This window comes from Schistocerca cancellata, chromosome 4 (genome assembly GCF_023864275.1).
Source record: "Schistocerca cancellata isolate TAMUIC-IGC-003103 chromosome 4, iqSchCanc2.1, whole genome shotgun sequence".
Lineage (NCBI taxonomy): Eukaryota > Metazoa > Arthropoda > Insecta > Orthoptera > Acrididae > Schistocerca > Schistocerca cancellata.
The window spans coordinates 554803492-554831256 of NC_064629.1; positions in this window are offsets into that span (position 1 = coordinate 554803492).

The following is a 27765-nucleotide window of genomic DNA, read 5'->3' on the forward strand; positions in this document are numbered from 1 at the left end:
TGTAACAGTTTTATATCCACTGTTATTCCTAGAGTTAAATAATATCAGTACTTGGAATACCAACCATTTGAAACAAAAACAGTAAGTGGTACAAAGATACCCTGACTGCTAAAACATTACCCTGATTAACTGTATGTGAATTAAAAATGGAAAGAACCCCCCATAGTTTAATAACCAAATTCAGAAAATGCTGCGGAAACAGAGACTGTTGCACTCTTGGTTCAAAAAAGAGTGTGAAAATCTTGACAGGCAAAAGTTAGCAGAAATTTGGCCATTCCTAAAGAGAGCAATGCACAAAGCATACAACTTCCACCATCATACCTAAGTGAAAAGATCTTGCCGAGAACCTGGGAAAATTCTGGTCATCATTAAACAGGTCAAAGGCTTCTATCCAGTCACTCATTGACCATTTCTGGGGTGGCAATGGAAGAAAGCAAAAGGAAAACTGAAGATTTAAATTTCAAGTTTAATAAATAATTCATGCAAGAACATTGTACAAACATATCATTATTTGACTGTCACACAGACTCCCACATGGAGGACATAGAAATTGGCATCTGCAGCATAGACAAACAACTGAAATAGCTGAAAACAAGTAAGTTACCAGGTGCAGATGGAATCCCAGCTTGTTTTTACAGAGAGTACTCTGTGGCATTTGCCACTTACTTACCCTGCATTTATCACAAGTCCCTCACCCAGCAAAAAGGCCCAAGTGACTGGAAAAAAGCACAGGTGAATCTGAGTATAAGAAACGTAAAAGAATTAATTTGCGTAATTACAACCAATATCCTTAATATCGATTTGCTGCAGAATTCTTGAACACATTCTGAGTTTGAACATAATTAATTTGCTTGAGAGTGAAAAGCTTCTGTCCACAAATCAGCATGGATTTATAAGGTATCGCTCATGCAAAACTCAGTTTGCCCATTTCTCACATGATGTCCTACAAACCATGCATGGAAGGCAACAGACAGATTCCATATTCCTAGGTTATAAAGCAACTATGGACACTATGGCCACACAAATGAAGAATTCCATATTCCTAGATTTCTAGAAAGCATTTGATATGGTTCAGATTGTTGTCAGAGGTCAGAGCATATGATTTAGGTTCCTAGATATGTGAGTGGCTCGAAGACTTTTTTATGTAATAAAACTCAGTAGGTGGTCCTTCATAGTGATTGTTCATCAGAGAAAAGGGTATCATCAGAAATGTCCCACAGGAATGTGATAGGACTGCTTTTATTCTCTTTATACATAAATAACTGACAAGGTGATCAGCAATTTATGGCTGTTTGCATATGATGCCATGATATACGGGAAAGTGTCGTCATCAAGTGATTCTAGGAATATACAAGATCACTTAGACCAAAGTTCTACACTCCTGGAAATTGAAATAAGAACACCGTGAATTCATTGTCCCAGGAAGGGGAAACTTTATTGACACATTCCTGGGGTCAGATACATCACATGATCACACTGACAGAACCACAGGCACATAGACACAGGCAACAGAGCATGCACAATGTCGGCACTAGTACAGTGTATATACACCTTTCGCAGCAATGCAGGCTGCTGTTCTCCCATGGAGACGATCGTAGAGATGCTGGATGTAGTCCTGTGGAACAGCTTGCCATGCCATTTTCACCTGGCGCCTCAGTTGGACCAGCGTTCGTGCTGGACGTGCAGACCGCGTGAGACGCCGCTTCATCCAGTCCCAAACATGCTCAATGGGGGACAGATCCGGAGATCTTGCTGGCCAGGGTAGTTGACTTACACCTTCTAGAGCACGTTGGGTGGCACGGGATACATGTGGACGTGCATTGTCCTGTTGGAACAGCAAGTTCCCTTGCCAGTCTAGGAATGGTAGAACGATGGGTTCGATGACGGTTTGGATGTACCGTGCACTATTCAGTGTCCCCTCGACGATCACCAGTGGTGTACGGCCAGTGTAGGAGATCGCTCCCCACACCATGATGCCGGGTGTTGGCCCTGTGTGCCTCGGTCGTATGCAGTCCTGATTGTGGCGCTCACCTGCACAGCGCCAAACACGCATACGACCATCATTGGCACCAAGGCAGAAGCGACTCTCATCGCTGAAGACGACACGTCTCCATTCGTCCCTCCATTCACGCCTGTCGCGACACCACTGGAGGCGGGCTGCACGATGTTGGGGCGTGAGCGGAAGACGGCCTAAAGGTGTGCGGGACCGTAGCCCAGCTTCATGGAGACGGTTGCGAATGGTCCTCGCCGATACCCCAGGAGCAACAGTGTCCCTAATTTGCTGGGAAGTGGCGGTGCGGTCCCCTACGGCACTGCGTAGGATCCTACAGTCTTGGCGTGCATCCGTGCGTCGCTGCGGTCCGGTCCCAGGTCGACGGGCACGTGCACCTTCCGCCGACCACTGGCGACAACATCGATGTACTGTGGAGACCTCACGCCCCACGTGTTGAGCAATTCGGCGGTACGTCCACCCGGCCTCCCGCATGCCCACTATACGCCCTCGCTCAAAGTCCGTCAACTGCACATACGGTTCACGTCCACACTGTCGCGGCATGCTACCAGTGTTAAAGACTGCGATGGAGCTCCGTATGCCACGGCAAACTGGCTGACACTGACGGCGGCGGTGCACAAATGCTGCGCAGCTAGCGCCATTCGACGGCCAACACCGCGGTTCCTGCTGTGTCCGCTGTGCCGTGTGTGTGATCATTGCTTGTACAGCGCTCTCGCAGTGACCGGAGCAAGTATGGTGGGTCTGACACACCGGTGTCAATGTGTTCTTTTTTCCATTTCCAGGAGTGTAGTTGATATGACAAATGGCAGCTTGCTCTAAATGTAGAAAAATCTAAGTTAAGGCTGACGAGCAGAAAAAACAGTCGTATAATGTTCAAATACTGCATTAGTAGGGTGAAACTTGAGTCAGTCAAAAATGTGAAATGGAATGAGCACATCAAGTTGGTAGTAGTGAAGGCTAATGCTTGACTTTGTTTTATTGGAAGAATTTTGGGAAAGTGCAGCTCATCCATAAAGGAGAAGGTGTATAGAATGGTAGTGTGACCCATTCTTTAGTACTGTTTAACTGTTTGGGATCCCCATGAGTTTGGATTAAAGAAAGATTTTGGAGCAATTCAGAGGTGTGCTGCTAGATTTGTTTTGGGTTGGTTCAATCAGGACACAAGTATTATGTAGTTGCTTCAGGAACTCAAGTGGGAATCCATGAAGGGGAGACAATACTCTCTCTGTAAGTCATTTTTGCAGTAGTTTAGAGAATGCCACTTGAGAAAAACAGCAGAATGATTCTACTGTGACCAATGTACATTTCCTGTAGGAACCATGAAGATGAGGGGCAAGACTTTAGGGCTCTTATGGAAGCTTGTAGAGAGTCATTTTTCCCTCACTCTATTTGCGAGTGGAACAGATGACAAAATTACACGTGATCATATAATGCACAATCCGCCATGCACTGTATGGTTGTTTCTAAAGTAAGTATGTATTTAGGTGTAGATATAGAGGAATACTTCTCACACAAACCTTTTGGATCAGAAACATTCGAGAACAATAATGAGGTCCACATTGTGATCCAACAGTAGGATGCTTTGAACATTCCAGGCAGGGATTTCCTTTACTTGGAAGGTAAACTGATGAAGAAGGATGGGACTCCCACAGTAGCATCTCATCTTACTAGTAATGCATTTACATTCCTGTTTCAGGAAATAAGATACCGTATGAGCTGAATAGCGCAGAAATTGACCACAGTAGTAATACAGGTATCACATCAGCCTTAAAAAACATACACTTCAGCTTCAACGTTGGACCTGAACTGTTTACAAAATACAGGATGGTTTATGGATAAACAACCATCATCAAACGAGTACAAGGGATTTAGTGCATACAGACCTCTCAAAATGTTTAGGGGATTCGTGGAGGATTCTATTTAATGTGAAGCAGGGACTTACATTAGTAAGAAGTGAGACAGATGGTAATGCATATATCCAAGGTAGCTATGCAGAAGACAACAAAACTGTGCCCAAGAAATTAACAAGAAAGGTGCCCCATGTCTCTGTAACTGATGAAGAACGCTTGAAACTTTTAAAAATATTTGGATCTATGATTCAACTGCCTTAAATTTAAGATCATAGGAGCTGTTTGAATATCTTCTACTTATAAGCTCATCCCATCAGTTGTAGACCAGTAAGACATTATTGAGATAGAAACACTTCGATTTATCAACCTCGCATTTCAAACTGACAGGAAAGCGAATCTCAGACATGATTCAAGTGAAGCTGACAATTGTAGTTTAAGAAATGTTCATGTATACTTAAATGTCGAATTCTGTCCATAAGACAACTAACAGCTAGATTGGTCTAATAATGTGTGCAGCCTGCTTTTTCATATATACGGCAGATTTCACCCTGGATAGAAAAGAATTAGGGATGCCTGCTCAGTCCAAGGGAGTTTAAGGAACTAATTCCAGTTTTAATTATAGACTGCTCCAAACAGAATGAATCAGTGAATGGTAATCCTTCCGAAGTTCGCATTGAATCTGAAGCCTCTAACAACTTCACAGAAAACACAGCAGCATTTGCTTTTATACTGCACAATCAGATCATCAACTACAACTCACTTAGAGGAAATTTGAGGATATTTCTATAAATTAATAGGTGTAGCATAACAGCTAAAGCATTTCACGATGGCACCACAAACAGATAACATTGTAATCTATGCTTAAGTTTTCATGACGAACGAGAACATTTTGTGTTTAAATATGTTGCATTTTTCGCCTTTCTGAATGAGGAGCAAGTTACCACAACATTAGCAACAATGATGGCTCCAAGTAAGCCTTTCAGAGACATCATCTGCCTCAAAACAAGTAAATGTGTCATGGTTGAGTCAATATTATCATGGCATCAACTGGTAAGATGACAGAATGATTTTTGAAGCTCTAGTGACATTACTTCAAAACTTTGATCACTCAGATGTGAAAGGTAGTGAGAAATCTTTATGGATATGTGGCATTTAGAAGGACGCCTCTGTGAGAGATCTACAAAGATATTGATGTCCTCCACTGCAGTGCCTTAGGCTGAAGAAGAATTGTTATATATGTGCGATGAATAATGTCTAAAATTACTATTTACCTGAATTATAAACACATTATTTTAAAACCTGCTCTTATGACTTCTTGTTACATAAAGAGCCTTCCCATATGGAAATGTGATGACCTGTGTCCACTAATTGTGAAAGCTACAGGCACATGACGTGATTTTACCCCCAATACCTCTCCAACATCCCCCACCATCTCTCCACTGACTGAGGCTATATAAGATGGGTGAGAAGTTGCACTTTCTCCCATTCCAAGCTGGGATGCTGCGTGAGCTGGACCTGCATACTGGAGCTAAGGGTTTGGCGAGTCGCCGTCCAGCAGAGCTTGCTCCGTCAGCGGCCCCATCCGGCCCCCCATTTACGACGACCCTGCAAGCATCCTTGGACACTGATTTGGCAATAAAAAGGACTAAGCACGCTGTGACCGGCAATGTACCCTCGACGTTGGTCTCTGCCACCTACACCTCCACCATCACCACCACAACCATCACAACTGCCACCATCTGCTCCACCATCGCCACTCCCGGTCACAGTTTCATTGATGCAGCCATCAATGAAGCTGCACCTAGGGCTAGGGAATCTGGCACACCAGGGCCCCCTTCACGTGGGACAAGCCTGCGCGTGCCAAGGTATAGGTCACGCTCGCCCCTCCCCGGGCTGCCCTCGACATGCCCGACATCCAGAACGCTGTGTGCATCCCAGAATCGTCTCCTAGACCAGGAGACGACCTTGACGCGACGATGATGACAGAACCTGACATCCAGGAGGGGTTCGCTGAGCAACTCATTGCCCTCCGCGACGCCGCAGAGGAGGGGGGCCTGCAGGTCAACAGCATTCGGCTGCAGGCCGTCCTTTACCCAAACATGGCTGTTGCAGCCTCTGACTCGGAGGCCATCCAGCCTGAAGAAGAACGCGGGCAAACGAAGAAGAAGAAGGTGGTCGTCGACGCGGAGAGCTTCCAGGTGCCGCGCAAAACGGCACCCTGCCACCAACTCGCCGCAACTGCTGCGGACATGCCTATCTGCAACACGTTTGCAGCCATTGATGGAGCAGCAGACACCCTCCTACCACCTCCCCCTCCCCCCACAGCCTCACCTAACCCCCCTGCCCCCCAGCCATCATCATCGAGTATAAGGAGCCCTTCAAAGGACTCCTTGACATACTCAACTCCATCACCACCTAACCCTATCACATCAAAACGGCAGGCGAAGACTTCTTCTGTCTGCCTGTTCAGTCCCCAGAAGACCTCGTAAAAGTCCTCCATACCCTTCCTACCCTTAACACTGGATTCTCCACCACCACCACCACCACCACCACCACCCCCCACCACCAAGTCTCGCCACCTCCAGGTTGTCATACTCCCTATGAAGTATACTGACAACCACCCTCAGCATCACACCCAAAGTCATTTCAAGAATCATCTCACTCCGTACCCATCACCCCACCCTCCTCTTCTTCGTCTCAGCCCCGGATACACCAGAGAACCACCTCCTCCCCACCCTCACCTCCATCGATCATGTCAGTGTGACAATGGAGAAACCTCGCTCCAGGAGGCTGACCCTGGTGTGCTACTATTGTCAGGGCCTGGTGCACTTTGTGGGTGACTGCACCCACGAGGTGCGCTGTGTGAAGTGCGCTGGGGGTCATGCCTCTTCGGAGTGTTCCAAACCCCGAGGTGCCCGACCCTCAGCAACGACCTCTCCAGGCGTCAGTTACTCTGGCACCCTAGGGGCCCCACCATGCCTCTTGCTCTCATCCCAACCCTCTGGGCTCCTTCCCGCCCCTGTACTCTCCATCCCCATCCCACGGCAGCCCACACCATTCCCCCTCCTCCCTTCCCAGCAGGCCTTGAGCTCTGCTTCCCCTCCTTCTCAACAGGCATCATGATCCGCTGTTCCTTTCCCATCTCAGCAGCAGGTGTCAAGCTCTGCTGCCCCCCTCCCAGCCCAGTACAGTCACAGCAGCATCCTCTCCCCACACCTTCCTCCATTCCTACCCCCTTTGGTGACCTCATCTCAAGTGTTGTCGAGGTTCTGACCTCAGCAATCACCACTGCCTTCAACTCCCTTCTCCAGACCATTCCTCACCAGCTTGTCTCCGCCCTCTCCCTATCCATGTCCCCCACCACTGCCATCCTCGCTCCTTCTGGTCATGGCTGTTAGAAACTATGGATTGACAGTCATGATCTGGAATGCCAATGGTCTCCACAAACAAGAGGGCGAATTCCGACAGTTTCACCTTCATGAGGGGGCGACATTTGCCTTGTCACTGAGACAACCTCAAACCGGGTGTTTTTGTCTGTGTAGCGAACTACTCCAGCAAAAGGACTGACAGGCCCACCACCTACAATGGTACAGTGGTGTACGTGTGTAATTCCCTCCACCACTTCCCCATCCCCCTCCCCCAACTCAACACTGTGGAAGCCACTGGCATTGTCGTCCACATGGTGAGGGGTCCCATCACGTTCGTGGCTCTTTACAGACCACCACGAGGCCTTCTCCAAACACCAGACTACGAGGCATTGCTGTCACTCGGCGGCGACTTCAATGCCAAGTATGCTGCCTGGAATAGCAGAGTTACCAACACATCAGGTCGTGTCGTCTCCTCCAGCTTGCTGAGCAGCATCACGCTCGCACCATCAGCCCATATGATCCCACCATATACCCCCCAGATGTCTTAGACATCACAGTGGTGAAAGGTCCTCCCCACCCCATCACTGCAGCCACCCGCATCACTCTGGCCTCTGATCATTGGTCGGTCATCTGCTCCATCAATCTCGTTGGAGTTATGGTCGCACTGCGTGATGGCCTGAACATCCGTGGTATTGACTGGCAGTCCTACCAGTGACAGGTTGAAGCAGCCTTACCCACCATTCCTGCTCTCGATGCTGCAGCTGCTGTCCGGAACAACCCTGAGACCATCTGTGGCCACTCCCTCCTCATATCCGCCTGGTGACGGCACACCTCCCACAACTCCTTGCCATTCATATCACTCCCATCAACAAAGAAGAGGTTGAAATGCAACTGCGATACCTCAATTCCAAGAAAGCTGACGGTCCCAACAAGCTGACTAATGCCCTCCTCAAGAAGCTACCCCCAGCTTCTACTTCCATCCTGATGTCCACCTTCAACAACATCCTCACAACCAGGCAATTTCCCACTGCCTGGAAACATGCCGAGGTGGTCGCCATCCCCAAGACTGGGAAGGATCTTAGTTCTCCTGCCAGCTACCGTCCCATCAGCCTCTTGTCCACCATCTCCAAGGTGTTCAAGAGGCTGTATCTCTAACAACTGCTCATCCACATTGCCCGAGAATGAGTCCTCCCTGATGAGCAGTTTGGCTTCAGGCAGGGTCATGCAACCACTCACCAACTCCTGTGCCTTGTAGAAGAGGCATGCTTCACGGCTGACCTGCCCTCTGTGCCAAGGGTGCATTTAGCTCTCTACACGGATGATGTGGCGCTCTTCTCTCGTTCTTGGAGTGTGGCAGGTCTTCAACAGCGGCTCCAGGGGTCAAAAGATTCCCTTACCAAATGGGCTAGGACCTGGCGTCTGGCATTTAATCCCTCCAAAACCCAAGCCCTTATCATCTGCCAGTGCCATATTCCCATTCGGCTCCCGCAGGTGTCCGTCCTTGGTACCCCACTCCCTTGGACTCACACTGCAAAGTACGTGGGCGTTACCCTGGACCAGTGACTCACCTGGCGCCCCCACATTTATGACGTGCATCGAAATGCTATAGGGTGGCATTGCCTGCTCTACCCCCTCATCAATCCCACCTCTTCCCTCCCTACACACCCTGCTGTCAGGTTGTACACCACCCTTGTTCGTCCCATCCTTGAATATGTGGCGGTGGTATGGGGCAATACTGCCCCCACCCATCTCCGCAGACTCCAAACCGTCCAAAACAGAGCTCTCCGGCGTGCCCTCCAGCTCCCTTTCGACTTCTCTACCCAAGAACTCCACATCCTGGTCAAGGTGCCACTCCTTCACTCCCACATCCTTTCTGCAGCCACTTCCTTCTACCAGCAAACCTGCCACTCTCCCAACCTCCCAATCCTTTCCCTAGGCACCCGTGTCTACCGTCTGGCCACCACCCGCTGACCTGACCTTCTCTTCCACTCTCCATTCACTAGTCACTTTCATGGCACTTCATCTTCTACATATCATTACTTCATCTCATCACCATGTCATGACATCCAGCCCCCCCTCACAGCCCCTCACACCACCTCCACCGCCCCTCACGCCGCCCCCCCCCCAATGTCGGCCTAGTCATTACAGATCCTTCCCTTTTCACTTCTCCATCTGTCACCCTCCGACTTCTTTCTCTTCCTCCCTCCCACCCCCCACTTCACCTGCCCATGACTGACTGCCGCCGCCGTCACCATTGCCGCCATGAAGATGAGGCCAGGACAATCGCCTTTTGTTTTCATTCAACTCTTACTGTCCCTCCTCCTTTCCTTTAACCTCATTCAACTCTTACTGTCCCTCCTCCTTACCTTTAACCTGTCATTTACTTGTAAGCTAGCGGATAGCCAATGGGCCGTTCATTTACCTCACTCTCTTATTGTCCCTTATACTGTCCTTTCATCTGTCATTTTAAATACTATGAGGGCCAGTCAATTGGGCTGTTCGTTTTCCTGCTCCTTCTACTATCCCTCTAAATATTCTTTCATCACAAGCACAAAGCCAAGTTCCACTCAGCACCACCATGTAATTTCCCCCGCACAACATCAAGCCAACTGCCAAGGTTCAAGCCTCAGTTATGTGCGTCTGCATGCACTTTCTCCTTAGTCTGCTTCTAGCAGCTGTTAGTGTTGTGTGTGCTTCTGTCATAGAAGTGGGCATGATGAAGATATCAGCCACCAACAGAAGGGTTACCACCAGCAGCAGCAAGCATCATCTTCAATTATGATACATTTACTGCTTTAGTGCTGTGTGTTGGAGAAGACGAGTATCTTGAATGTAAGTATCATTTCTGTATTTGTGTTTGTGTGGCTGTCTGTATTTGCTATACTTACAGACTGTTGTGTTGTTGTTTTAGGGCTTAAGAATGACACAACTTTAAGGGCTATCCCTGTGGGTGCAGCATAACAGGAGTCTGATGTTGCTGTACTTGATGGTCGTCTGTCCCTCTGTTTCATTCTATACATGAGTGAGTGTCTGTATTTTTTCACGCATTTTACTTAACCAGTATTATTCCTGCTGTTGCGAAGTCACTTAATGTGACAGCTGCTGCCCCATTTTTGCATCACCAGAATTATTTGATGGTTAGCACATAAATATTACACTGTCAAACGGGGTTGACAATGATGTAGTATTTTTCTCTAAGTATCTCTTTTACATGAGTGTGTGTATCTTTGTTAGTGTCTATATATTTTTTACTTAGCTAGTGTCTTTCTTGCTGTTTCAGAATTAGTTAATGTTCCAAGCCATAGCCCATTTTCATCACCAGCATCTGAGGATTGGTGAGCGAACATTACCCCATACATTCAGATGTAGACATGTCATCCTAGACATCTAATGAGCTGTTCATAGCTCCCGTTACACTAGTGCCCTTCAGTAACACTGAAAATGACAGTGCCGATTATTCTTGCATTTCTTACATGTATGTTTGTACGTAGACAGAAAATGGGGTAACCAGTACACATTTTGTGTATGGCCCCATTTTCTATTAACAATCGACAGAATTCCAAATAAATTTTAAACGCATTATCATTATTTCAACAAAAATAAAGTAAAAAACTGAATTTCATAAACAAAGGTAAATGAAAACTTACAATAAGTATGAATTCCAACCAAATGTAAAAAATAAAGAAAAAATTAGGAACGTCATAATTTCACATGAATATGAAAATGATTGAAAATCAGGTAGTCATAAATTTTTCACTGAACAAAAAAGCCACAGCTGAAAAAAGTTTGCTAAATTTTCTGACAATATATTTTAAAAATATAAATGTGTTATTCATTTTAGTTTTTTCTAGTAAATTTTCATTAATTTTTATTTTTATCTTTTATTTTATCTAATAAATTTTTATATTTTAAAAATATAAATGCGTTTTTCAATTATTATTTTTTATAATCACATTTTAAAAATTTTCAATTAACATTGTTTTGAATATTATAAGTTAAACTCTTTTTACACAAAAAATAATACAACCTAAAGTAGCATTGCAAACTTTTTTTTTGCGAAAAGTAGCACATAATTGAGGCAGTTGCTTCTTGTGTGGCCACAATATTTTTTTCTTTAATCCATATTTCTAACATAAATAGACTAATTCGTAATGAAATTATATGGATTTATATCAATACCTCCTTTTAATTGTGTTACTCATTTAAAATCAGGAAATGAATCACAATCTTTTAAAAAATTACTTGATGGATCTAAATCCCACAATCCTTGAGGAAAAATTGCGTTCCTTCCATTTCTAAATAAGTATTCTGCTACTTATAATAATCAGAAAATGAATAATCAAATAGTTGATTATTTTTTCTTTTTGTTTGGAAACCACAAAAACGAAATAAAATATTTCAAATTCTATTTCCAAATTCTTTTTATTCTCAATACAAAGATTTCTGGCGTTTTAATTCAAATAAAGATATTAGTAGTTTAGAATTTTTTAATCTTTCTTGTCCAAATTTAAGGATCACATTTTAAAACAGGTTCTCTAATTTCCATTTTTCTACAACAATTTTCCTTCATAGAGATAAGGAAAGGACAGAACAAACTTTATTGTCTATAATACAACATACAATCACTGTTGATCTTTATTTTACAATTGCCATTACCGACTTTTGACCATATAAACAGGTACTCATCGGCATTTAATTTCTTTTTCCTTCTCGTACTCAAAACAAATGGCATACTTGGAACAAGAGTACCATGAGGCTGCTTAGCCAAGAGTCCTGTAGTCTCAGCTATACTCCATGTCTTCCAAGCCAAAATGTTAGCATCTGGAAATGCTTCAAGGCCACCATAATCTGCATGATTGCCCCATACAACAGCAAGTGTCAACCAGGTACTACCTCCAAACACTGCTTGCACATCACAGGTGAAGTTCAAATGGAGTCCACGAAAAACATTTGGACCTCCAATCAATTGCTGCTTATTAAACCGGCCAGCCAAGTCAATATCAATCGCCTTCAAACTGCGATTTCTTGTTCTATCACCAGCATTATTTTTATTGGACCATCTAAGAACAGCATCATTTGAACTTAAAGTAAAAGTAAAAATAACAGTTTTATCCCCAATCCACATTACTTCTTTATTATCTTTTACAAAAATCCACCAAATTTTTGTATTGGATAAGTTACTGAACTTTCTTTCCTTTTCATTTTACCATTATTAAGTATCGTCCTTTTATATAAAAGTTATCAGAACAAGATGAGGTTAAATTTAATAAAACTAATGAAGAAATAAAAGGATTCTTGATTAAATATAATTTCCCTTTTTTTTAGTTACAGAATCGAATAATTTTTCAACATAGTTATCAATAAATTTATATTAGATTTCTGTCACATGTAGGGTAATCTGATCTATCAGGATAGCTTTCAGTTTTGTTCATTTATTAAGATTAAAATTTATTAAGAAATTATATTATGAGATTATTTTTAGATACCCAACTATTATCAGAATCATCACAGCCAAGCCATTTAACAAAAACTTTATCATCTTTCTTTTTTTTTAACTTTTAGACAAAATATACATCTGGATATTTTGTTATCTGGTGGTTCTAAAAATTTCCATTCACTTCTTCTCATTCTAAACTTTTTCATATATATCAGGTTGGATTAGAATAAATAACACTTTCAGTTTAAAAAAATTCCATTTACCATTTATTTGTTTAGTCCTTTTAAAAAATTCCTTTGAATTTAGTTATTCTTACCCATTCACCTATTTTATGTTTAGGCTTAGTATCTTCAAAATTTGTAGCTTTTAAGTTTGCAATGAAGTTTCTTCATTTACTTTCCTTACATCTTTTGGCTTAATTTTTATTGCTGGATGTTTTGCATTGTTAAACTCATTAATCAATTTAGAAAATTAATGAAGGAAGTGATAATTTCCTTGTAAGTTATATTTTTTCTACATTTCTTTCTTTTATGTGCTATTAAATCTGTCAGCACCAGGTGGTTTTAATTCAGTAAAAGTTGAATGATGATTAATATTATATTTTTCCATAAACTGTTGAAAATTTTTATATGAAACTCCTTCCCATTCTCCATTTGTAAATTTCTTGGGGATCTTTGCTTTAAATTTTTTTATAAAGATTCTAAAATATTTTTACTACTTTTATCCTTAAATAGAAAAGCCCTAGCAAATTTTAAATAATATCAGTTATGGTTAATAAATATTAATATTCTCTACTAATTTTTCAAATTCCTCTTAAAGTACCTGAATCAGCTTCTACTAAATCTGCTTGCCATAAATTATCTCTACCAAGAAAAACAACATTTCTTCTTATAAAATTTTTCTTAGTTCGTTTATGTAATACATTAATTAATTCTCGAATATTATTATGTTGTAAGCCATTAACTGGAAATTATTTTAAGAAATCTATTTATTTAGTCATACGTATTCAACAAATCCCTTCATGTCTTTCTTTTCCATTTTTTGTTGTTGTTTTATTTGTATGACAAGTTTCAGTAAATTTTTTACATTTTAGACACAAAATACGATTGTATGGAAAGTGAGTAAGGTTATCCATTAATAAAAGATAAAATTTCACCAATTCTTCTCACATGGACTGTATCTGTTTTAACTTTATTTTCAATTTAAAGTTACAAAATTTAATTTATACAGTATTTTTATTGGTTGGTCAGCAGTAGTTGTGTTGCAGAGATTATTACACACAGTTAACGAAACATCAAAATCATTCAATGATAAATTTTTCTCTATACTTTTAGCAACATCAAAAACCTTTTTTACAAGTAACTACTTACTCAAAGTTATGTCTTTTTGTTCATTTCCAACTACAAATGAAAATTCGATTATTTTCATATAATAGATCGTATTTTTCAATCCATTATATTCATCTAAAGCGTAAATAAGTGTTGAATTGCTAATATTTATATTTTTATGATATTCTTCTGTCATACTATGAGAAATTATATTTCTTTTATTAAACTTTGTAAAAAAATTTTAAACCATTTTTCTAAATATTGTTGGTATCAACATCATAAACCACTAATTAGATCACACCTTTATACTAATCTTCTATCTCTTAAAGTAATAAATGGAACGTTTTACTTAATTCATTTCCAAATTGGTTAGTTAAATTTTTAAAATTTAGATTTATTTTATTTTTTACAATACATGTTTATTGATTTTTGTTTTAATTTTTGATTCTAAATCTCCTAAATAATGTTTATTAATTTTTATATTATTTTTTATTCTTTTATTTAAATTTTCTATTTTTGTACTTATTAATTTTTTCTGATTTATGTTTATTAACTTTTGATTAAAATATTTTACTAATTTTTATGTTTATTAATTTTTCTCTTAACTTTTATCCAAAGATTTTTTTCTGATTCTGCGTATAGTATTTTTAATTCATTTCTAAAAAAGCCAGTGTACTAAATTTAAAGTGTCTTGTAATTTATAATTATGTGATAATAGTTTTAATTAAAATAAACATAAATGACCACAAATGAAATCATCAAAATTTTATATTCTTTCAACAGCATAATATAAATCATTTTTTAAATATGTGATTAATTCTTTTGGTATATTTCCACAAGATGAATCAAAACCAATTTCTTTAATAACAAATCCAATGAGTACCACCTCATCAGGAATCCCTAAATTAACTATTCTGCATTCAATTTTTTTTGAATTGTTATTAAATTCATCAATCATAATTACACCTCTAAAATTTATCAATTTTAATTCTTTACCATGATTTTCCATATTAGAATTGGATAAAAGTATATTAATTTTATTAATATTTTTAAAATCTAGTTCCTTTCATTTCCATTGCTAAGGCATGTCTTTTTTGTCCTGTAATTCCCTTCTTTTTTATTTATTTTTGTGTTTGCTACTGTATCAGTTACATTACTGCTAGAAGTTAAATATGGATATTGCAGCCAATAATAATATTAAAAAATCCACCTTCATCTTTTGTTAATCCAGAACATGTTTTCTCTTTTAGTATAAGATGTCCGATAATATTTTGACAATTAGAATACCAAATATCATAAGTAAATTTCCACAAGGTCTTAACTCGGTTTTTCATTTGGCCATGAGTTAAAAAAAGAACCAATAATATTTAATTGTTTGGTATTTAGATTAATTTTCATTGCTTTGGGTAATTTTTACCACTTGACAGTAAAGTATAATAAATTGTAAAATTATTCATTTACTTAGATTAAAATTTTATAAAATTTAGATTGAAATCTCTATAGCAACATTTTACTGAATGCAACTAAATTTTTTTTTTAAATTATAAAATAATTTTATTTAGTATAATTAAAATTTTTCATTTCTTATTAAAAAGTTATAAAATCATTCTATTGAATGCAATTAAAATCTTTCGAACTAAAAAATTTGTACAAAGGTCTTATTGAGTGCAATTCAAAAATTTTTAATCCCCAACCATTATCAGTGAGGCCCATTACCTAATATTCGTTTTCTATACATTATTCCCCTTACTGCTGTTACTGCTAATTTTTCGCCCAGTGATCCATCCTCAGTACATTCTTTCTGTTGCACTTAGTTGCTTTTAACTGCTTTATGTGATTTTTCTTACTCTTTTTACTTTTATATACAACATCATATATTTTACATGTTTCATTTAATGGATTTATTCCTTATCACATTTAGTTATTATTTGCTTCTAATTTGTTCCTGAATGACAATAACTAAACAGTTTGATGCATTTAAAAAGGTAATATATTAATTAAAACAGTAACAATTTTTTATTGTTCAGATTTACAAAACGTGAGGGAAATTATTCAACAATGTAAATTAGGTATACTTTTGTATTATTAAATTAAAATCATTAGATTTGTTTGTTAACATTTTTGCTATTCCATGTTTTTCAGTGAAATTATTTTTAATTCCTGCTAATTCTACTTTATGAATTTACTGCTGATCTGTTGATTAAGTGACAGACATTGTTCATCCGAAAATATTCAATTGCTTTTTCTTCAATTTTTTAATAAAGCCTTGACCAACCTTTTTCATATAATCTTGTATCTTATTCTAAATCTACTGGCAATTTTTTGAAAAACAAACATCGACAGTTTCTTTTATAAAAGATTTACATTTATTGGCTTTACAGGACTTTATTTCATTTGGAGTATTATGAATATAATGAATCTGAATTTTATAATATATACACATAATCTGGAAAATCAACAGCACCAAAATTATCTATTCATAGTAACCTGTTTGTTTAGTAGAAAGATTCATTAATCCATTTATTCATTCACATGTTTATTCACCAATTGCTAATTTATCAGTATCTACTGGTATTTTACCAACATCTTCATATATATTCAATAAATCATTTATTTCTGATTCGATTAAAGTATAATTTGTATCGTATTGTTTGGTTGGTGTTATATCATGAATGTCTACTAAATAAAGATGTTGATGATAATAAGAAACAATTTGTTACTCAGCTTCTCTTATTTTCTTCAGTTGCTTTTAATATGTTATCACCAACTTTTTGTATTACATCAATAGCATGTCAATCTTGTTTTTTATATTCAGTTATAGGTTACTTTTAAATTCCTCTCTTAATTATTCTTTCATGTTTGTATTTCGTTTACCTTTTTAACAACCTCTGGTTCATATTTTTGAACATTTAAGACAATGAAAAATATTAATCATTAATTTGTTAATGTTTTATGTTTAACAAATATGTTGTTTTAAAACCTTTAATTTTTTGCTTTGTTTTGTCGTTAAAGCATTATGTTTAATAAGGATAAATGACATTAGTTATATATTTGTATAATGTGGAATGTTTAACCATTATGTTCTTAAAAATCTTTCTTTAACGTTTTTGTTTTTTTATGTCGCAAAAAGCACCATTTAACACATATGTTGTTAATAAATCTTGAAACATTTGTTATTTGTTTATGTTCGTAAAAGTCATTGTTTTACTTTATGTTCACCTGCACCTTTACTTGTCCCAGGTACATGTTGAGAATTAGTCTTCAGTGTCTCCAGTTTATTCTCCTTAAGGATGTTCATCAATTTTATCCAGTTGATTCTGTTAAAGGCCGTCTGCCACTCTATAAAACAAATGGGAAGAGGCATTAGACAAGTGTGTTGTCTATCGTTGAGTCTTTTCAACCTGTATGGGGAATGGTTGGTGAGAGAGGATGCAGAAACTTCAGGATAGGAGGACACCTTATCAATACCTTCAAGTATGCAGATGATTTGGTAGTGCTTGCTAAGAATCAAAGATAACTGCAACATATGATGAACCAGTTGGTGGAAACTGTAAGGAAATACAGAACTGAAATCAACATTGAAAAATCAAAAGTGATACAGATATCAAAAAGGGAGAAACCTTTGAGGATAATCATCGATCGTTGAGAACTGGAGGATGTGAAACAGTTCAATTTGGTGACAAAGGATGTCCAATGCACGAGTGAAATTAGATCAAGAATCGCTATGGCTAAAACTGCATTCAATAAAAAGAGGAATCCGTTGATCAACAAGTTAAACTTGGAGTTAAGGAAGAAACTGGTGAAGTGGTACATCTCGAGCATTTCACTGTATCGACTAGAGACATAGACCATGAGAAACAAGAGAAAAAATATCTCGAAAGTTTTAAAATTTTGTGCTGGAGGAGATCAAGTGGAGCAATCAGGTGACGAATAACGATATACAGAGAAAAGTAGGAGAGAAGAGAGACATTCTGAATACAGTTCTTCAGAGGAAGGCCAGCTGGATCAGAACATACTTAGACACGGAGGGATTATACATGAATCCACTGAAGGTAAAATTAAAGGAATGGTAGGATGAAGAAGAAGAATAATTAAATTTCTTAATGATATGAAAGAAGCTGAAGATAGGGAACATTGACATCAGAAATTCTCCATACAATGACACAGACCTAAGGTAGAATATTACAGAATAATAATAATAATCAGAACTTTATGTTTAATGTTTATGATCTTAAAAGATATTTAACATTTGTTTTGTTTGTGTGCATAAAAAACGTTGTTGAACAATTGTGTTATTTTAAAAAAATTAAGGTTATTTTTAACGTTTATATTGTTAAAAATTTCTTTATCCAAGCTATATATTTCTGTTCATTAGTTTTTCAAGTCATATCGATTGTAATAAGTCGAAATTTATTATTACTCCAATATTTAGACATATTTTTTAATATCATCAAATTTAAATTTAAATTAATGATAGACACGATTTAAATTTGTATCATCTCGTCTAAATATATTTAAAATATTGAAATTGTATCCAACTAATTGTTTTGTGTTTTTGAATATGTTTGGGCTACACAAAAACAATCTCAAAAATAGTGTTTAACATAGCAACTACATTACATGGTATTGTATCAATATACCCATTCTATTTTGCAATTCTGTTTAATGGCTTCAATAGTAATTTTAATAATAATAGTAATAACATCAGGGCTTCAATACAAATTTAAACCAAAGTATTTCACGCCATCCAAAAGGTGATGTGAATTAATATATTTTCGTTTTTAATAAAATTAAATGCAAATGAGGGTATGTAGAAGGCAGTGGGCAGACATACATCGAATGAGCAGTATAGAAGGTTCTGAGTCATCTTGAAGGTAAGGCACACTGGTTGACATGGCCAGATGTGGGTGTAAGTTCCAGTTGCGTGGGAAAATGATACGTTTCTAGTAACCTGTAGAACAATTTCAGTATAGTAATAGCATTCCGGTATCACTAGGTGCATGGGATTGTGAATGCTGAGGGGAACCCACCCTCCCCCCTGTAGAACTTCGATGGCGATATTGCGAGATATTGGCGTCAAGAGAAAATACTCCCACTTGTTCTTAACCCTTCAGGTTAAGAAAAACATATTTTAAATATAATCTAAAGCACGTAAATGAGGACAGGGCTTACATGAGGCAGTGATTCTGATTGTGTGATATGAAGTCTCATTGGAACTGTGTTGAACTTTAGAACAACGGTAGAACCGCGTATCGCAATCAAGATGCAGTCTTGTTCTCATGGGTAAGTGACTTGTTGCATTGCTCGGCGCTGGTATGAATTTCCAATAAGTCTTCAAGGTTTTATTGTACGCAAGATGGCCATAGAGTCGAGCACAGTTAAACGAATCTAAATTCATTATGTAATTTGTTAATGTTTAGGCGACTGACTGTTTGTTGTAGATGCATCATAATAAGTCCTGCACAGTACTGCAAAATTATTTGTTTAACTCTGAGTGAAACCCATATCTAAATTCTATGTACGTAAAGATAAGACAGATTGTTCTAGAATAGGCTAACGTATACTGCATTGTTCTGAAGGATATAGCATGATTCATTGGAAAGATTATTTATTGACATAAATGAGAGCTGTGTCATCATAAAGCTGTAAGGGAAGACGCTCTGTGATTAACTACAGGTGCCAAACATTACTGTAATAGCAATCCCTTGCAGTTGTAACATGTGCTTTATTGGAGGACACTGCGCATCTAATTATATTTTCTCGCCCAACATAGGTCTGTGTTCTTATTTACTGCAATACCCTTTTTCATTACAATATTACGTTGTTGATTAGTTGCTTCCCAAAATTTCTTACAGTGAGTGGCATCGAGAGGTGGAGAGCAGGACCATCTTTGAAGGCTAAACATATTCGAAAAATATGAAGGTCGTGGTCTGTGGTGCTTACGACACCTAACAAACGTTACATGGATGTTGGCAAACTGCACGATTGATTTAAGGGGAGTTGGAACACCCTATCCCAACAATGTTAAATTTAGTGACCTGGCTTCCATGTATGTTAGGAATCACTGCAGCCATTGACATGACTTTTACAGGATATTAAACTGTATGTTCTGAGTCTACTGAACTACAACAATTGCACTTCGCCACTGCTTTCGGAAATACAATTTTTTAATTACATGGTTAAAATTTGTGTACTTTTTTGTACGTTATCCTAAATAATTTAATTATATACATTATGTTCTTCTATTAGTTCAGTATACTTAGGATATGCATGTTATTACTCCCTGAAAATATGAATACTGTACTTGAAGTGGTTCCTGAGATTTATGGAAAAATGCAACAGAAAATGTAAAATTTCAGGAGTGGCTTTTAATGTTTCAAAATACTGTAAATCACTTAATATATGCTAATTTTTTTAATTTTTAGTCACTCAGAAGCACTCTGCACCATACTGTATATCATCCTCTTGATCCTTTTCCTTGTTTTTTCTTCTTTTCTTATTTCTGGACTTCTTAGTGGACAACTGTGCTGTATACTCTGCTTTATCAATGTGAACCCTGTCCATCCGTTCAAGTTCTCTAGGGCAGTTTGCTCCAGGATTAATTATATAATTATCATATACTGTTAGTTTCGCCCTACCAATTTTGCCATCATTAAAAGCAATAACATCATCAATGACCCCTCCTCCGCTCTCCCCCCCCCCCCACTTTAGCGTCTTCATTCCAACAAAAACATTTTTTGGTAAGCGTGTCCATATAAGATTACTGAACGACTCATTGGGATTTTGAGTCTGACCATGCAGTCACTTCTTCAGTAATTCAGGATTTGCCAGGTCTCTGTAAATAGGTCTTATGATATCCATGACTGGTGCTGGGATGGAATGTTTATGGCTGTATGAAGTGTTTGAGTATTGGGTATTGCGGTCATTGTACCATGAATCAGGTCCAGGAGGGCAAAGGTGGTGTACTGTTTTTTCATCAGTTGACAGTCTGTGGAAGAAGGTAGCCCATACTGCCTGCTTCATTTTCAACAAATCCTCAGTATTCTTTCTAATGGCCATCCCATAATACTGCTGTAGTTCATCAATCATTTTGTCTGTCAGCCTGCCTCATATGCTTTTACCATCAGAAAGTTTCTTGTCCTTCAAACTTGGTTTCAACTTACTCAGCCTGGTACCCGTCCTCTTCTGGACGTGACCAGCACATTCCAGTTTTTTGATAATCTTCTCACCATAAGGCTGAGCGTCTACTTCACTGTTACATGCTTTCGAGTCTCCATCACCTAAGAACTTAGTGTAACACATTCTCTATTCGTTCACAGATCGACTAAAATTTCAATAGCTGCAGAGGCCTCCATACCACCCCTTGTTCCTTCATAATTTGTCGCAGATATGCCCTTCTTCATTCCCTGATTTACACTTACAACACTGTTTGGTTAAAATCCTGGAAATCGATTACCTTTCCTGTATCCATACTGGTCACTGTAACAACAGAATTCTTAGAACTGCAGCCGAGCTTCTGACAAGTGCTAAGCGGTATGTCAGTCATACCATCATTTATTTCAACCATCATTTATTTCAACAGCTTCGTTTGCAGCACCCTTCATTGACTCACATGCAACAGATTCCACAGCAGCTTCAATAAATCCTGCATACTTGGTGACTTTACAAAGTGGCGGTGGCATATTCATCAAGGCTCACATTGTTTCTCCTGCAGAGTGTCCCTTGCCAGTAAATCTCAATCCCTAAAACCACCTAACATTTACTTCAAAATGATTATCTTTACACTTATCAGAATTCCAATATGAATGAGTATATTTACAACTGGCTCAATTAATGGTAAGTTTCCTGCCTAGCCCATTTGATACCTTCATGTAAAGTAACTGGCCCTCCATATATCTTACAACACACACATTCACCAACACCTTTGTTAGGATGTGTAAATCTATCAAAATATAACCTAACCTCTCATTTACGTCACTTTCGTTTTGAGAAAACTGTGTATCACAACGTTTTATTTTACTCTTCGAAGCACTAATGGGTGTTTCTCTATATACTGACGAGTTTGCCTGTATTTCATTGTCTGTAACTCCAACCGCCATATGTTTGACACAATGGTTCCGTTTATTCGAAAATCTATTACCATGAAACCCATGCTTATTAAAAACACTTCGTTTTGGCGTCATACTTTACTTTTTGAGAGAAATGCCAATCTATTCATCACTTTTCTTGGAAAAACGCCAATACTTCGACATACAACGCATGTTTATATCGATATGATACTGGTTTTGACAGTGCTCCAACACAAACACCTAATTTAACCTTTATAACACAGCAATCCACAGCCTTCTATATATAAAATAACTAATTTTATTAGATATTGAAGTAATTCCAGTAAAAATTTTAACATTGTCAATCAGTGTAGATTATATTTTAAAAAATAAAATAAAACAATTATATATATCCTTTTTTTTTCGGAAAATTTCAAATTCTAAAATGAGATAAAAATCCGAAAATGTGAAAAAATTTCCCTTCTAACTCCCCTTAATGCAATCTATGTAATTAACCACTGGCACTGATACATTAACACGAGGGTCACTCCAAAAGATATGCACACTATTTTTTTAATCCATCTTTTATTCTACATGTTTGAAAGTTTTACAGTGTGTAGATACGTCCTTTAGGAACAATATTTTCATTTCTCTACATGATTCCATCCCTCTCAACTGCCTTACGCCATCTTGGAACCAGCGCCTGTATACCCTCACGGTGAAATTCTGGATCAACCTGTTGGAGCCACTGTTTGGCAGCGTGCACAAGGGAGTCATTGTCTTCAAACCTTGTTCCAAAAAGAGTCTTTCAGTTTCCCAAAGAGATGATAGTCACATGGAGCCAGGTCAGGACTGTAAGGTGGGTGTTTCAGTGTTGTCCATCTGAGTTTTGTGATCGCTTCCATGGTGTTTTGGCTGACATGTGGCCGTGCATTGTTGTGCAACAGCAAAACATCCTGCTTTTGCTGATGTGGTCAAACACGACTCAGTCGAGTTTGAAGTTTCTTCAGTGTCATCACATATGCATAAGAATTTATGGTGGTTCCACTTGGCATCATGTCCACAAGCAAGAGTTCTTCAGAATCGAAAAACACTGTAGCTACAACTTTTCCAGCAAAAGGTGTGGTTTGAATTTTTTTTTCTTGGTTGAACTTCCATGATGCCACTCATTGATTGCCTCTTCATCTCTGGTGAAAAATGATGGAGCCTTGTTTCATCACCTGTCACAATTCTTCCAAGAAATTCATCTCAACCATTCTCGTACTGTTCCAAAAGTTCGCTGCATACCGTTTTTCTTGTTTCTTTGTGAGCCACTGTCAACATTCTGGGAACCCACCTGGCACAAACTTTTTTTAACGCCAACACTTTCATTATTCTTCAAACACTTCTTTCCCCTATCCCAACATAGTGTGACAACTCATTCACTGTGATGCATCTGTCAGCAGTCACCAATTCGTTAACTCTCTGCACATTGTCTGGGGTGTGTGCAGTACGAGTCCTGCCACTGCAAGGACAATCCTCAATATTGCTGTGCCCACTTTCATCACATAACCTGCTTGCCCACCGACTAACTGTACTGCGATCGACAGCAGCATCTCCATACACCTTTTTCAACCTCTTGTGGATGTTTCCCACTGTATCGCTTTCACAGCACAGGAATTCTATGACAGCACGTTGCTTCTAACGAATGTCAAGTGTAGCAGCCATCTTGAAGACATGCTGTGACTGCGCACTCACGGGAACAGGTTGAACTAAGTTTGAAAACAAGTGGGAAGGATGTATCTACACACTATAAAAACTTTCACACATGCAGAATGAAAACTTTTTTTACAAAAATAGTGTGCATTTCTTTTGCAGTGACCCTTGTAATAGCAAGCAACTCATGTTGTACCACATTCCAGCATTTGGTTTAGTCATAATGGTAGTCAGGTGGAAAAAATCTCACAGTAATAAACTGCTCCACCGACCCTGCTAACTTCCAACATAGTGCGATTGGTCAGGAAAGGAAATAGAAAAATTTCTAATAAGGTGCCGAACGTGGGAAAAATTTTGAGTGGCGACATGTTAGATGTAATGCTCAACACATGCTGCAACGAAATAAATGAAATAAAATCGGTTGGAGAAATGTATCAGAAAGTTTTGTAACTGTACATTAGCCACAAAGTAATTAGTATATAGTTAGAATTTGAAGACATTATTGAAGTTCCACAGTGAGAGGCATTATATGAAATTGTTTCCTATTGGAAGTAAAGTGCAGAGCAGCAGACAGAGCTGAGTAGAAGACATCGCGCACTGTATAATGGGACATGGGCAGAAGTCGTACTGGGAGAGGTGCCGAAGGCACCAGCAGGTGGTGTGGAACACGATGTCACAAAAGGCGAGGCGATGCTGTGGGTACAGCAAGTCTACCACTCATTGTCACCAGCTGAGAGGAGGCTAGGGCGCCCGAGCAGACGTCACAAGTAGCACGGCTGGCAACGCGTGTCAAACAGGCTGTGAAATCAGCCATTCTGTTGAAGCGCAGCGGACTGCCTCAAGAAAAAGTTAAGTGATAGAAAACTTTTCTGTTTACACAAAACAATTTTCGTCATGAGTGACAAAATAGTGGAGCAAGCAGACGAGGATAGGTTCTCACCTGTCGATGAGCTAGGTGAGCCCTCCAGTAGATTTCAAGATTAAATTAAATTAAACAGAAGCTCCTTGATTACAGTATTGATGACTTCGCAGATGATATGATGCCAAGTGTAGAGGCAGGGGAGTCTAGCACTAAAATTAAGAAGGAAGTAGAGGAATGGACTCTTGATGATTCGGGTAATTTTAAAGGTGAGAGTACTCGAATTGTGGAAAAATTCAGATCCTCAAAAGGTTTCAGATGAGATACTTGCTGGGGAGGGAAAGAACCAACTTCTGTCAATACTAAGGGCCTTAAGCGCCCATATAAATACAGTAAATGCAAATGTAGAATCAGCAAATGCAAAAGTGCAATCTGTAAAATGCTGATATAAGAAGTAAGCTGAAAAATTTAGACACTAAACGTACTGGGGAAATGACTAAATTGAAAAAGGAATTGGATGTTCGTTTTATTGAGCACTCTAAGCAAATGGGAAGAAAATTTTCGGAAATGGACCCTACAATAACGGAAAAATTAAAGTTTGTTCAGAACGAGTGCAAACAATTAATTACAGAATCCTAATCTGCAGTACTGACTCAGTTTAAGGAGCAAGGAGCATAAGAAAGAATGTGATGACTTTCAGCAATTGATCCTTGCTGAACTGGAATAATATGAGCAAACTGTGGACGAAAAATTAGTAATTTTTCATGCTGAAGTGAGTAAAGAAAATGAAGAGCTGGTTACAGGTGCTGTCTCTGAGATGAATTGCGTAATTAGTGTGGAACGTGATAATAGGCAATCATTTCAGTCCACCCAAATTGCTCATAACAAAGTAGTTGATAAACAGATTTTTCATCTTGCAGAGGAAACCAGTAAATTATCATGTAATATTGTTCATTGTCCAACCTCTGTATCTGCAGATGCAGCTTTCATTACGTGCAGGGAGTTCGATTATTTTGTTCCAAATGGCAAAGTGCATTCAAATATATTTATTGAAAGTTATGACACAGTTTTGCCTACCGTAAAGAAAGCAGAGGAACATATTATTTTTATAGTAGGATATTTAAAGGAAGATACCGTAATATGGGCAAGTGGCATTGCAGAGTCTTGTAAAATGGTAAAGGAATTTCAGGATAGGTTTTTGAAGAAATACTCGTCTAAAGAAATACGAGAAGATTTGATGAGGGATTTCCTATGTGGAGATGAGGGATTTTCTGTCTTAGTAGAGTAGAACGATTACAGGTGTAGAACAACAAGCACTGAGACAGTCAGCCGCTGAGGGAAATGCACAGGCAGGTAAATGCGATGAGCACACGGCCAAGGCGCACCTGCAGAGGCAGAGGACAGTGCAGACCACTGCACACGCTTATTCGAAATTTCAACAACACAAATGATGGTCAGTTATACTAAGAAGTGTCTCAGTGCAGGATCGACTAGAGACAATACAGGTATCTGAGATCCCACAAAGTCACACATAGCCCATAAGGGAACTTGAAATATCGCATGATTTGGAGGCAGGGACTGGGGGAGGTGCGGCAGTCGAACCCAGGATACCAAAGCCAAGTAATTACGTGCTGGAGGCAGGGGGTGGCGCTTCTGTCGCTCAACCTAACCCACTCCCCACGCAATCAGAGGAACTCATCTCCATTCAGAATTTAAAAGAAAATGAATGTCTGCATGTAAGTAAAGGGATTAATTTGATGGTGAAAACGAATTCAGACAGCATTTTCGATCTTTCCGAGTTGTTTAAAGAGCCATTGACTGAAGTCATGTTTGATGTGGAATCAAGGGATGACACACTGTGTACATGTAATTTCAGCCATGAGATAGGGAGTTTGTGGTCTCCTGATAATTAAGAGAAATTACAAGAAGAAGTAAATGAGGTACATAGTGTTAATAATAGTATGATCAGTGAACAGGATATTGAAGCTAATGGAGTGCTTATTAAAAATTGTGAAGAGGTTAGGGGATTTATTTTTGAAGGAGACCCCAGCAAGAAGCCAAACATCTTCGAGACATATAAAGGTGCTTACAACACGTAACAAATGTTAGGTGGACATTGGCTCACTGTGCGCCCAATTTAATACAATCTGTGTGGCACCAAGGCTCTAAAGTGACTAACCACTGGCACTGATACATTAACAATAGTAAGCAATTATGTTTCTCACATTTCAGCATTCGGTTTAGTCATAATGGTAGTCAGGTGGAATAAATCTCAGAGTAATACACTGCTCCACCGACCCTACTAAATCCCAATATCCTATATTCGAGATCTGTACTTCTCTTCAGATTATAAGAAGTACAAATTTATTATTCTTCCAGCATTTAGTACATATTTTTTAAACTCATCAAATTTAAATGTAATTAAATTCATGATATATATGATTTAAATTTGTATCATATTGTCTAAAAATGTTTAAAATATTGAAATTGTCTCTAACTAATTGTTTTGGTGTATTTGAAGATGTTTGGACTTCATAAAAACAATATATTTCTCTTTGTCTTCCTCTAGCAAAATATTCATTAACTATATTTTGAGTCTAAAGAACTAAATCATCAAACAAAACAACTGAATTAACTTCACATTTTCTGATGGAATAATATCAACATTATTTTCAATAAAAGTCGCAAAGTTTTCATTATGCTTATTTTCAATTCTTTTCACATCTTTTTTATAAATTCCAAGTATTTTGTTTGATCCAAATGCTAAGAATAAATGTATAAATCATGAATTTAATTCCTCTTGAAACATTCAGGAGCTATCTATTAATATCGTTTTCCCATACCCACATGGTCTTATAATTGCATATTGCATAGATTTGGTAAAATGTTGCCATGATTATTTATTTCTGGAATTCTTATTCTTGGTTCCCAGTCATATTTTCGACTCATTAAACCAAATGAAATTATATTAATAATAATTGTGTCACCTATTTCAATTAAAAAGATTATCTGTTCCTATAAGACATTTTTATAAAATTATTGCAGTAGTTGATTTTTATACAACTTCTTTAATCCCAAATATTACTTTAAAATTTAATAAATTATACTGTGATGGAGGAACCATAATTATTCCTATTGTCAACATAGTTTAAAGAGTTTTAGAAAAATT